The following is a 12699-nucleotide window of genomic DNA, read 5'->3' as shown; positions in this document are numbered from 1 at the left end:
TTGCAACCCAAAAGAACCTATTTTTAGAGGAAAAAGAGAAAAGGGAAGACAGAAGAACCAAAGAAAGAGGCTGAAAGGAGCCTGGCATAAGGGGAGGAGGAGAACCAGGACAGGCATGGCAGCTGTGGGGAAAGAGATTAGGTTTTGCTGTGGACTGAATGTTTGTACCCCTACCAAATTCATGTGTTGAAGCTTGATCTCCAATGTGATGATATCTGGAGTGGGTCCTTAGGGAGATAATTAGGTTCTGAGGGTGGAGCCCTCATGGATGGGATTAGTTCTTTTATAAGAAGAGATGCACGAGAGCGTGCTTCCTCTCTTTCTGCTCTCCCCCATGTGAGGATAAAACAAGAAGACAGACATCTTCAAACCAGGAAGGGGGCCCTCGCCAGACACTGGATCTGCCAATACCTTGATCTTGGACTTGGCAGTCTCCAGAACTTTGCGAAATAAATTTCTTGTTTAAACCAACAAATCAATGGTATATTTGTTATAGCAGCCCAAGCAAAGACAGGGGAGAGAGGCATCAATAATGAAAAATGCTGGACAGAATCTAGTAATATAACAGTGGGAAAAGAGGCCTTTGGATTTGGCCATTGGGATGTTTTAGGTAACCTCAGTGAGTCGGAATTCCACAGTCTGATTGCTAAAGATGGAGAGTGAATAAGAGGTGAGAAAGAGGCTCCCTGGAAGTAGATTTCACTTTCATAAAGAAAGGTCCCCAAGTGTTGTTCTGAGTCTCTGGCCTCTGTTGCCTGAAGCTCTCAGGTTTCAGGAGTCATAGGGTCATAGAGGCAGTTCCGATACACTAGCATAATCCCAGTAACAATTTATTTCTCAGCCTTAGCCTTCAATCTTCTCAAAATTATGTCTTAGGCTTTATTATTATTATTCTTCCCACAGCCATCGCTTCTTACAAATAATATTTTGGGTAACATCATATTTTTTGACAATTTGCACAGAAATATCACATACCTTTTAAGCCACATGGTGGAATCACCTTTCTTTTCATCTGTATGAATAAAATGCCCTAAAATATATCCCCTGAAAATATATTCTTTTTTTTTCGGGGGCGGAGGGGGGATCTTTATGACCTTAACAGAGATTCTTTGCCTTTAAGGTAGAAAGAAGTCTAACAAGCTACAGCAGCTTAAAATCCCCACCTTTGCATCAGAAGCATGCCAGGAGTATGCTGTGTTTCTCTCCAGAAATTCTAAACAGCGTAGCAGATGCGGGCAACGATTCCCGCTGGGTGAGCGCTCCAGCCGCCATCTTTCTGCTCTCCACAGGACACTTGGGGGCTGGGAGTGTCACTTTGTGGTTTGATGAAACAGCCTCTGGGTGGAGCTGCTGTGACAACTTATTTAAAATCTTCAGGATGCTCAGGGACACACTATAGACAATTTTAAGAACCTTCTTCTCAGAATTGAATGGTCTGTTCTAAAAAAAGCTTTCTGTGAATTTTTGGAAATGTTCCACTCTCTGATATGAAGTAAGGGAAAGGGTCCTTCTTTCATAGTTTCAGGATTTTGATTTCCTTTCTTCCTGCAGATACTTTATAGATTGGGATCAGGCTCAGTATAGACAAATTCATTTGTGAGAATGATGGTGCTTCTTTTTCTCTGTTGTTTTTAATAATTTTAAAAATCTATTAAACAACAAATGTCTGTCATTTTTAATAAAGTATGTAGTACTTGCTTGTTCATCACGAAAGAATGGCAACTAACATACATTAAGTGATAATTACTGTTATGGGTACTCTACAACTCATTTTTAAATCAAAACTTATGTAAAATTAATAATAGCATTAATATATAATTCATTATATGCTAGGCTTCATTCTAAATGTTTCATATGAATTAACTAATAAAATCATCGTATGACCCTAAGAAGAAAGAATCATCGTCATCATCATACCCATTTTAAAGATGGAGAAACCAAGACCTGGAAATGTTCAGTAATAGTCCCCAGCCAGATCATTTGTAAACTGGTGGAGCAGGACTTCATACCTCAGCAACCTTCTACCAGAGTTTGGCGCAGTGCTATGCTACCTCTCAGGTGGGCATATTTGGGTAGAAATAGAATTGCCTTAATAACACCCAAGTTCCACTTATTCCTGTGCCAACCTGTCATGAAGGGTCTCAGCTCTTGCAAAATGCCCTTCCAATGTCCTGTAGCCCTCAAGGGGTATCTCATGTAACTGGGTACAAGTATGCTCTCATAGGGTGGTGTGGTTCTTCTCCCTCCCACTCTGTGTCTACCAGGAACAGCATGTCCCTGCTCAGCCTCCAGCCCTCCTGGGGGACCCTGCCACCTGACTTCTCTGCGTGCCCCCACTCTCCTACCAGCTCCTCCACCAAGTCACTGGAAACCCAGCAGTGTCAAGACTCTCATGTTTCTTGTAAAGTGAGAAAGAATGTTTCTCCTCCATGAGAATTTCTTGAGTCCCAGTGTTTAAAGCAGACTTTAATGAAACTATTTTTTCAGTTTTGACTTAAAGACCTCAGTCTGGCTTTCCTTGAGATAAGTCTGGCAAGCTCAAGAGAGGGAGACAAATGCAAGAGGGAGACAAACACAAGAGACAGACACTACGATGTTCTCAGAATTTCCCCCTTAAGATGCTAAGATTTCATTGTCTCCCCAGACTCTCTGTGCCTGGATCACTGTTCCCTCAACCTAAGTTCCTCCTCAGGAAGCTCCTCAGCACTAAACAAATAGACTTTTGCTGATTCCATCCCACCAGTTCATACATCACTGGATATGTCTGAAATCTGCTTAGACTAAAACCGAGACTGCCCATCACACAAGAGAATCAAATATGTCTTATAAATAGACCATACGCCTCATTTGTTGGGGCTAATTTGTAGTTACACTTAAGAAGCTAGGGACAAGATGAAAAAGAAATGTGCTCTAATATACCTTACCAAAGCTGGATTTAAGAACCATTTTTTATATATATATACATACACACACACACACACACACACACACACACACGTATATATATTTGAGGGCAGGCAGCTGGATTCCCAGGCAGAGTGTCCCAAGGTGCTCTTCAGGGTCCAGGTCCTCAGCAATGTTGGCCCAGAAACTCAACCATGTCAAGATGCTCACAGGGACGAGGCTCACAAGAAATGAGTTCCCGACTCAACAAGAGGCTATGCAAACACGAAGTCCGGTATGTGAATGTGTGAGAAGGGCTATTTCTTTCCAGTAAATAGAATATATGTAGCATGAGATCCATACCTCCACTTCTCCTAACTTCTGCTGACAAAGTGTTTTGATGGTCAAGAAAGGTCAGGCATTATCCTCAAGGGCATCTCATCCAGGCATCCAGGTATAGAACAGGTCTGCTGACAAAGGATTCTGCAGTGAGAAAAACAGACAACAGTTTAGTGGGGATGGGGAAGCAGATAATAAGCAAAGAAGTAATATATATTTTTTTAAATATTTTACATATATAAATATACATATATAAGAATGCCAGATGGCAATAAATGATACTGAGAAAAATAAATCAGGAATAGGGGATAGTGAATGCAGGTGGGCAGGGTATTGCAATTGTAAAAAAAAATATGGTCAGAGAAGAGCTGATAAAGAGACATCTGAGAAAAGGCCTGAAGGAGTTGAAGGCAAAGGCTATGCAGATAATAGGGGTTAGAGAATTCCAGGCAAAGGAATGAAAGGCAAGTGCGAAAGACCTGAGGTAAGAGCATGCCTGATATATATGAAAGCCAGCCAGGAGGTCAGTTATGTCTGGAGAGTCATGAGCATGGGGATATCAGAGAAGGTAGGTGGGAGGGCAGCTTGTGTAGGATGTTATGGGCTAAGGTAAAATTATTGGCTTTTACTCTAAGTGGAATGGGATGACATCAAATGGAGTAACGGGACCTAAAATCATTTTAACAAGATCACTGTTTCTATTGTATTGAAATTAGACTGCAGGAGAGGGAAAGGGAGGAAGCAGAGAGATCAGTTAGGAGACTATTGCAATAATCAACGTAAGATACTGAGATCTGAATGCTAACGGTGGAAGTGGTAAGTCAGATTCTGGACATATTTTCAAGAACAAACCAACAGGATCCCCTGATATATTGGATGTGAGGTGTGAAAGACAGACATCAAAAGTGACCCTGGGGCTTTTGGCCTGATCAACTGGAAGTATGACATAGACCAAGGTATCAGAATTCGGGGTCGGGGCAGGTGGGGGGCGATAGAGACCAGGAGTTAGTATTTGATCATGCCAAGTTTGATTCGCCTGTTCATTGAAAAGGATATACCAAGTGGGCAGTTGGATATATGAATGTGGAGTTCAGAGGACTGACCCATCCTGGATACAAAAACTTCAAAACTATGAGCATATTGTTGATATTTAAACCCAGGATGCAGGACAAGATCACCAAAGGAGCTGTCTGTGATTTGAGCCCTGGGACACTCCAACATTTCCAGGGGTTGGAAATGAGGAGAATTGACTGAGAATTGACCATTACATTAAATTTAGCAATGTGAGGATATTGGTGATTGCAACATGGGTGGTTTCAAAGGAGTGGTGAGAGTAAAAGCTTTTTTGGAGTAGACTTTAGAGAGAATGTGATGGGAAAAAATAGAGATCACAAGTGTAGACAACTCTTTCAAGGAATCTTGTCATAACTAGGAACGTGGAAGTGTGTTAGCACCTGGATGGGGATAAGGAAGTAAAGAAAAGATATTTTGTCATTTAAAACATGGCAGAAATTACAGCACATATGTCTATTAATAAGAATTATCAAATGGAGAGAAGGAACTGATCATAAGGGGCAAAGAGAAAAGAACTGCTGGGGCAATGTTCTCGAGCACTGAGAGGAAAAGAGTGCTAGGACACAAAAGGAGCATGTAGTCAGATGGGAACAGTAACTGGAGGAAATGCAGAGGAAAAATGTATGTTTTCTACATCTCTGTACTTTCTCAATTTTCTTCCACTGGCTCTTAATCAAACTGCAGGCTGTGCAAAGCTGACACCTCAATACCAATGACCCAGTCATAGCCCTTCCTCCAAAAGCATCACTTAACATCTCCGGGCCTCAGCTTTACCAGCTGAAAATGGGGAGCTTCTTTCAATTTGAAATCATAAATTTAAATTTGCATGACATTAAAATAAAAATGTTATTTATGCATTTGCTGGCCCACAGGTTGCTGTGGTGTGGGGGAAGAACACTAGGCTGGATTTAGGAACATGGGCTTACGTCCCAGCTTCGCTACTGTCGAGCGATGTGATCTTTGAGAAGGCAGAGAATCTTTCTGAGATTTTTTTTTCTCCAAACTAAATTGTTTGTAAAAAGATTATAACAATTTCAGAAAGATGTTTCATTGTTATGCTTTATAAACTATACAGCTCTATGAAAATGAAGGCTTTAGAACGCCTAGAATAGAGACTTTAGCCCAATTTGTTCTATTTTCACTTGTTTCGCTTTTTAAAACAGAAATTGTCATCACAAACAAAACTCTTCTCTGAAAAGCTCCTGCTTTTGTCCCCATAAAAGAAAAGGAAGCAGAGGCTGGGGCAAATTTGTGAAAAACCAAAGTCCTGGTCATGTTTAAGTAGGAGTCTGGAATGCGTCCCTTCATTTCTCTTTTTTTTTTTTTTTTTTTTTGACATTTTCCCCTTCTCCCCGTCATGGAAGCCAGCTTTTCTCCTATTACAAATCTGAAGCTCCCAGGCCCAGGCTTGCTCATGCAGGGGGAATTCTCCACTGGAAACTGCCTCACTTACTCCTGGTTGTCTCCAAGCTGTGAACTCACAAGCAATTCATTCTAGAGGCTCTAAACCATTCCCTGCCACAATAGATGCTGTTTATAAAGAGTTGAAACAACTGCTGTAAATATTGGTGAAGTAATTGACTAGCATCATTAGCACAGCTCTGTACACATAGCTAGGTGTGGAAGGTTCTACAGGAATAGGACCCTGAAAGTTGTTCTGTTGACTCTTCACAACCACACCATTTCTAGCAAATTCTGACCACTCCAGATTCTCAAGACTCTTGCTTGTATGCAGTCTTACCCTATCATGCCCACGTTAGCCCCACACTGCCAGGAGTGCACAAGGTTTTCCATGGGCACATTTATGTTGCATAAGTAATGGTTGAAGATATTCCAGAAAGCAAAATATTGCCATTGCTTTATGCCTGTCTATAGTGCTCCTTAGAGAATTCTGAACAGGTAGCATTAACATGCTTGGCATGTTAAAATCCTTGAAAAGGGAAGCTAATGAAACTCTGATTTAAGAAATATTCTGCATTGGTCAGCATTGAGTGTCTGAGTGGGCTGGGTGCTCCATCAGTGGTCCCTCATGAAGCTCAGCCCAGTCAACTGTACTAGTCCGCTGAGCCTCTTTGTTCAGGATGACATTTTAGCAAAATGCACAAAGGATGGGCCAGCGCCAGGGTGAAGAGGAAGAGATGGAGTGGGTGGGCTGCTTACAAGCTCTGGCAAAGACAATGAGCTGAAGATGTGACTGGGTAGCAGGGGGCACATTGGAAAAGAGGCCCACAATCAAAGCAAACAGAACATCAGAACAGGGGGGCTCCTCCCTTGGGGGACTTCTGATCCAAGCCTTAGGAGATTTTTTAATACAGTAAATTCAAGTATAAATAAAAAAGCCCTATGAGACAAAAGCAATCATTCATTTATTGTATTAGTTTCCTATTGCTACTGCAACAAATTGCTACAAATTTGGTGGCTTAAAGCAACACAAATCTGGTCTATTACAGTTCTGGAAGCAAGAAGTATGAAATAGTTTCACAGGGCTAAAGTCAATGCATCAACAGGGCTGATTCCTTCCAGAGTCTCTGAGGGGAAAATCCATTTCTTTGCCTTTCAGCCTCTAGTGGTTGCCTGTATCCCTTGGCATGTGGCCCCTTCCCCCATCTTCAAAGTTCATTACGCCAATCAATCGCTGCTTCTGTTATGGCACTGCCTTCTCCTCTGACTCTCTTCTCCTGTGTCTCTCTTATAAAGACCCTTGTGATCACATCAGGCCCACCCGGATAATTCAGGAGAGCCTCTCTGTCTCAAGATCTTTAAATTAATCACAGTTTGAGAGTCAGAAAAAAAAAAAAAAAAAGTGTTTGTCCTGTTCTTCCTCTCAATGATCAACACTTCTGTGACCCTAGATTTGTGGAAATTTTTCCCCACACACCACGTGAGCCATTCTCCAGTAGACACTGGCTGAGAGTTCTCTAATTCAATTCATTTCTGACATCGTCTACTTGGAAGTAGCCTAAGAGACCACACATTGAGGGTTCAGTCCCTAAGACTGCCACCCACCCCAGATGCCAGTCTCAAGGCTGGGCTTCCAGAATTTCTGACTGATTGGCTATGAAGTGGGGTTCCCATGACTCCCTACTCAAATTAGATTAATTTGCTGGAGTTGCTCATAGAACTCAGGGAATCAAGCTAGTTATGTTGATCATTTTATAATAAAGGATATTCCAAAGAATACAGTTGAACAGCCAGATAGAAAAGATGCACAGGGCAAGGCATATGGGAAGGGTCATGGAGCTCCCATGCCTTCTCCTGGCACACTGTGCTCTAGGGACTTCCACATGTTCAGCTATCCAGAACCTCCCTGAACTCAGCCCTTTGAGGTATTTATGGAAACTTTGTTATGTAGGCATAATTGGTTAAATTATTGACCACGGGTGAGCGATTCATCTTTCAGTCCCTTTCCCCTCCCTGGAGGTTGGAGGGTGGGAGGCTGAAGGTTCCATCCAACCTTCTGTATTAGTCCATTTTCATATTGCTATAAAGAACATCCCGGGCCGGGCGCGGTGGCTCAAGCCTGTAATCCCAGCACTTTGGGAGGCCGAGACGGGCGGATCACGAGGTCAGGAGATCGAGACCATCCTGGCTAACACGGTGAAACCCCGTCTCTACTAAAAATACAAAAAAACTAGCCGGGTGAGGTGGCGGGCGCCTGTAGTCCCAGCTACTCGGGAGGCTGAGGCAGGAGAATGGCATAAACCTGGGAGACAGAGCTTGCAGTGAGCTGAGATCCGGCCACTGTACTCCAGCCTGGGTGACAGAGCGAGACTCCGTCTCAAAAAAAAAAAAAAAAAAAAAAAGAACATCCCGGAGACTGGATAATTTATAAAGGAAAGAGGTTTAATTGACTCACAGTTTTGCATGGCTGGGGAGGCCTCAGGAAACTTACAATCATGTCAGAGGGTGAAGGGGAAGCAAGCATCTTCTTCACAAGGCAGCAGGAGAGAAAGAATGAGGGAAGAACTTCCAAACACCTATGAAACCATCAGATCTGGTGAGAACTCACTCACTATTACGAGAACAGTATGGGGAAACTGCGCCTTAATCCAATCACCTACCTCCCTCTTTCCCTCTACACATGGAGATTATAATTCAAGATGATGAGATTTGGGTGGGGATACAGAGCCAAACCATATCACCCTCTAAACATGAGGTTGGTTTCCTTGGCAACCAGCACCCATCAGGAGGCTATTCAGGAGCCCCTAACAATCAGTCAACTCATTATCATACAAAAAGATCCATATCACTTGGGAGATTCCAAGGATTTTGGTTGTCGTATGCCAGGAAACTGGGAGGAAGATCAAATATATATTTTACAATATCATGCACAGCTACAAAGTCCCTTTTGTCATAAAGGGTAGCATTCATAGGTTGTGGGCATATCTGGGGTGCCATTATTCAGTCTGCCCCAATTTAGGTTTAACAGCTAGGACCTAAGAAATGGTCATTTATATAGAGAGTAAAATGGAAATAAATTATTTTCAAGATTAAACACCTAATGAAAAGTTCACAGCTGCCTGGAAACTGTTTTGGGAGCAAATATTCATTTAAAGAAATTTTTGCCTTTTATTTTAGATTCAGAGGGTGCATGCATAGGTTTGCTACGTGCATATTACTGCACAATGCTGAGGTTTGGGATACAAATGATCGTGTGACCTAGGTAATGAGAATATTAGCCAATAGGTAATTTTTCAGCCCATGCCTCCCTCCCTTCCTCCCCGTTCTAGTAGTCCCCAGTGGCTACTGCTCCCATCTTTATGTCCATGTGTATTCAATGCTTAGCTCCCACTTAGAAGTGAGAACATGCTGTATTAAGTTTTCTGTTTCTGTGGTAATTCACTTAGGATAATGGCCTCCAGCTGCACCCACATTGCTGCAAAGAACATGATTTTGTTTTTTTTATGACTATGTAGTATTCCATGGTGTATCTGTACCACATTTTCTTTTTCCAATCCACCATTGATGGGCACCTAAGTTGATTCCATGTCTTTGCTATTCTGAACAGTGCTTTGATGAACATGTAAGTGCATGTGTCTTTTTGGTAGAATGATTTATTTGCCTTTGGGGATATATCCAGTAATGGGATTGCTGAGTCAAATTGTAGTTCTGTTTTCAGTTCTTTGAGAAATCTCCAAACTGCTTTCCACAGTGGCTGAGCTAATTTACATTCCCACCAACAGTGTATAAGTGTTCTTTTTTCTTGACAGCCTCACCAACATCTGTTATTTTTTGACTTTTTAGTAATAGCCATTCTGATTGGTACAAGATGGTATCTCATTGTGGTTTTTATTTGCCTACCTCTGATGATTAGTGATGGGGAGCACTTTTCCATATGGCAATCACTCATTGACCAATGACTTGGGCAGGACTTCGGTTCCCCCAGAGGATACTCAGTAATGAAGGAGGCCTCGCTCCTGCACAGGAAGAGCTGAATCTTTGGGAGTGGAGTCTCACAGATGTTCAAACAGTGACAACAGAGATTCATCTTGTTTTGTTTTTCTTTTCCTTAGCAAATGCATGCTGAGAGCCTACCCTTGCCAGGCCCTATTATAAACCTGGAGATTTAGAGACATGAGACTTGTGCTCATGGTTTATTTCAGGGAATTAGTAGAAAATGAGCCAAAATCCAGGCAGCACATGAGCATGTGAGGGACACATTTACAGTGTTTAGGAGTTAGGAGAAGAGAGGGGAATCACTGCCCTTTCAAGATTACCAGGAGCCCATATAAACGCCTTTTATCCTGCTCCAAGAATGAATAAAGAGAATGTGCTTGCTATCTGCCTCTCTAATAACAAGAGGGAACAGGCAGAGAAAATGAGAAGGAAGAATGAAGGGTAGAAACAAACTACTAAGAAAACCACAGGAAAAGGTGAGGTGCCTCTGGATTTCAAAGCCAAAAGTAAAGGTTTTTGACAGAGTCAAAGGGAGAAAACAATGCTTGTTCATTCATTCACACATGCAATAACTATTGAGCATCTACCAATTGCCAGACACTGTTCTAGGGATATAGCAGTAGCTAAAATAGACAAAGTACCTCCCATCCTCATGAAGCTTACTGATATGGTTTGGCTGTGTCCTCATCCAAATCTCAACTCGTAGTTCCCATAATCTCCATGTATTGTGGGAGGGAACCAGTGGGAGATGGTTGAATCAGGAATCATGGGGGCAATTACCCTTAGGCTGTTCTCGTAATAGTGAGTGAGTTCTTACAAGATCTGATGGTTTTATAGGGGGCTTTTCCCCTTTTGCTCAGCACTTCTCCTTCCTGCTGCCATGTGAAGAAGGATGTGTTTGCTTCCCCTTTTGCCATGATTGTAAGTTTCCTGAGGCCGCCCCAGCCAGGCTGAACTGTGAGTCAATGGAAACCTTTTTCCTTTGTAAATTAGCCAATCTCGGGTATGTCCTTATGGCAGCATGAGAATGGACTAATACACTTACAATCTATGTTACAAATAAGTAAAATATGTTGTATAGGTAAAAAAGTATATGATCTGGTGCTATGTCTTACGGAGACGAATTAAGCAAGGAAGGGAACAGAGTGCGATGGAAAGGATTGTTCCTCTCCTAGGTGAAGAAGTATATATGGAGCATCTATCATGTGTGCTAAATGCTGTAGGGCAGAGATGAATTCATTCATTTGTTCATTAAATATTCATTGAATGTTGTCTTTGTGACAGTCAGTGTGCTAAACCCTGGGAAAACAAGGTGTCTGCCATAAAGGAACTTCCAGACTATTGTGAAAGTCAGTCATTTAATAATGCACTATTCAAATGTACAATTACAAACTAAAGTAAAAGCTATGAATAGGACCGGGTGTGGTGGCTCACACTTAAAATCTCAGGACTTTGGGAGGCCAAGGAGGAAAGATCCCTTGAGGCTAGGAGTTCCAGGCTGTACTGTGCAATGACCATGCTTGTGAATAGCCATTGCTCTCCACCCTGGGCAACAAAGCGGGACCCTTACCTCTACAAAAAATACAAAAATCACCCAGGTATATGGCAACAGTCCTTGCTACTCAGAGGCTGAGACTGGAGGCTAGCTTGAGCTGGGGAGTTCAAGGTTGTAGTGATCTATGATCATGCCATTGTGCTCCAGCCTGGGCAACAGAGTGAGACTTTGTCTCTGAAAAAAGAAAAAGGCTATGAATAGAATAGTTAAAGTAAAAGAAAAATTAAATTTAACAGAGTTTCATTGAGCAAAAAGCAAGTTATGAATCAGGCAACTCTAAGAACCAGAATAAGTTCAGAGCAACTCTGGGGCTGCCACATGGTTGCATAATACTTATGGACAGAAACAGGAAAGTGATGTACAGAAAATGTAAGTGAAGTACAGAAACAGTGGGATTGGTTACAGCTTACCATTTGCCTTATTTGAACACAGTCTGAACAGTTGGCTGCCTATAATGGGCTGAAACTCCATGATTGGTACAATAGTCGGTTACAGTTCACTATGTACGAAGAAACTTTTAGGGTGAACCTAAAATATGTAAGGAGGCAGCTTTAAGTTAAACTTAATTTGACAAATTAAGTTACAAACATTACAAGTTAAATTATGTTAAAACATTAATATGTACATGTACTTAAGTTGGGGGATCACAGAAGCATCTCCAAGGGAGTGACATCTGACCCAAGATCCAAAGAATGTATAAGAATGAAAGACATAAACACTTGTTATAAACTACTGTAACTAAAACAGTGTGGTATTGTGACATGGTTAGGCAACTAAATGATGTAAGAGAAAGGGGAGGCCAGAGCTACACTCACACACTTATGAAAACTGACATAGCACAGGGGTAGCAGATCAGTTGCAGGTCAGTGGCCAGGTGTGAGCAATTCAATAAATGTTACTGAAAAAAACACATTAGCCACATGGAAAAATGAAATTGTATCCCTGCCTCACATCCTACACAGAAATCAATTCCAAGTGGTTGAAAAACTTAAATGTGAAAGGAAAATCTTTAAATCTTATTGGGGAAAATACACAATATCTTTAAGGGCTTGGGTAGAAATAGACAAGTCACAAAAATCACTAACTATAAAGGCAAAAAAATTGAAGATTGGTACCTTTGGTTACACTGCAATTCAAATTTCTATTCGTCAGACTACACCACAAAAAAAGTGGGACAGAAAATAAAGAAAGAAAAAAGGAAGAAATTACAAATTACGAAAAAACATTTATAACTCATGTAACTGGCAAAGAAGGGATATCTAAAATATATATAAAAGACTCCTAAAAATCAGTAAGAAAAAGACAACGCAACAGAAAAATGAGCAAAAATCATGAGCAGGCATTTCTTTTTTCTGAAAAGGAAGCTCCATGGGAAATAAATATATTAAAGATGTTCAACCTTATTAGCAGTTATTAGGTAATGCAAATTGGGTTCCTGAGACATCATTTTA

General features: G+C 41.4%; 1 long non-coding RNA gene across 4 annotated transcripts in view; it reads right to left on the bottom strand.

Moving 5' to 3' along the window:
• The window catches only part of LOC103877681, a 35007-nt gene that overhangs the window by 21267 nt on the left and 1041 nt on the right, over positions 1-12699 (bottom strand). For 2 of the 4 annotated variants that reach the window (XR_002517096.2, XR_004177471.1), the window contains exons 1-2: positions 11659-12202; positions 3247-3366 (exon numbers count right to left, since the gene is read on the bottom strand). This is a non-coding gene — a long non-coding RNA (uncharacterized LOC103877681). Of the gene's footprint in view, positions 1-3246; positions 3367-11263; positions 11423-11658; positions 12203-12699 lie in introns of those variants that run through there. The other 2 variants (XR_002517097.2, XR_004177472.1) reach the window with 2 other exon arrangements.

The sequence above is a fragment of the Papio anubis genome, chromosome 12, assembly GCF_008728515.1.
Source record: "Papio anubis isolate 15944 chromosome 12, Panubis1.0, whole genome shotgun sequence".
Taxonomy (NCBI): domain Eukaryota; kingdom Metazoa; phylum Chordata; class Mammalia; order Primates; family Cercopithecidae; genus Papio; species Papio anubis.
The sequence above is the reverse complement of the archived record's forward strand: the minus strand, read 5'-3'. Positions and strand labels throughout refer to the sequence as shown.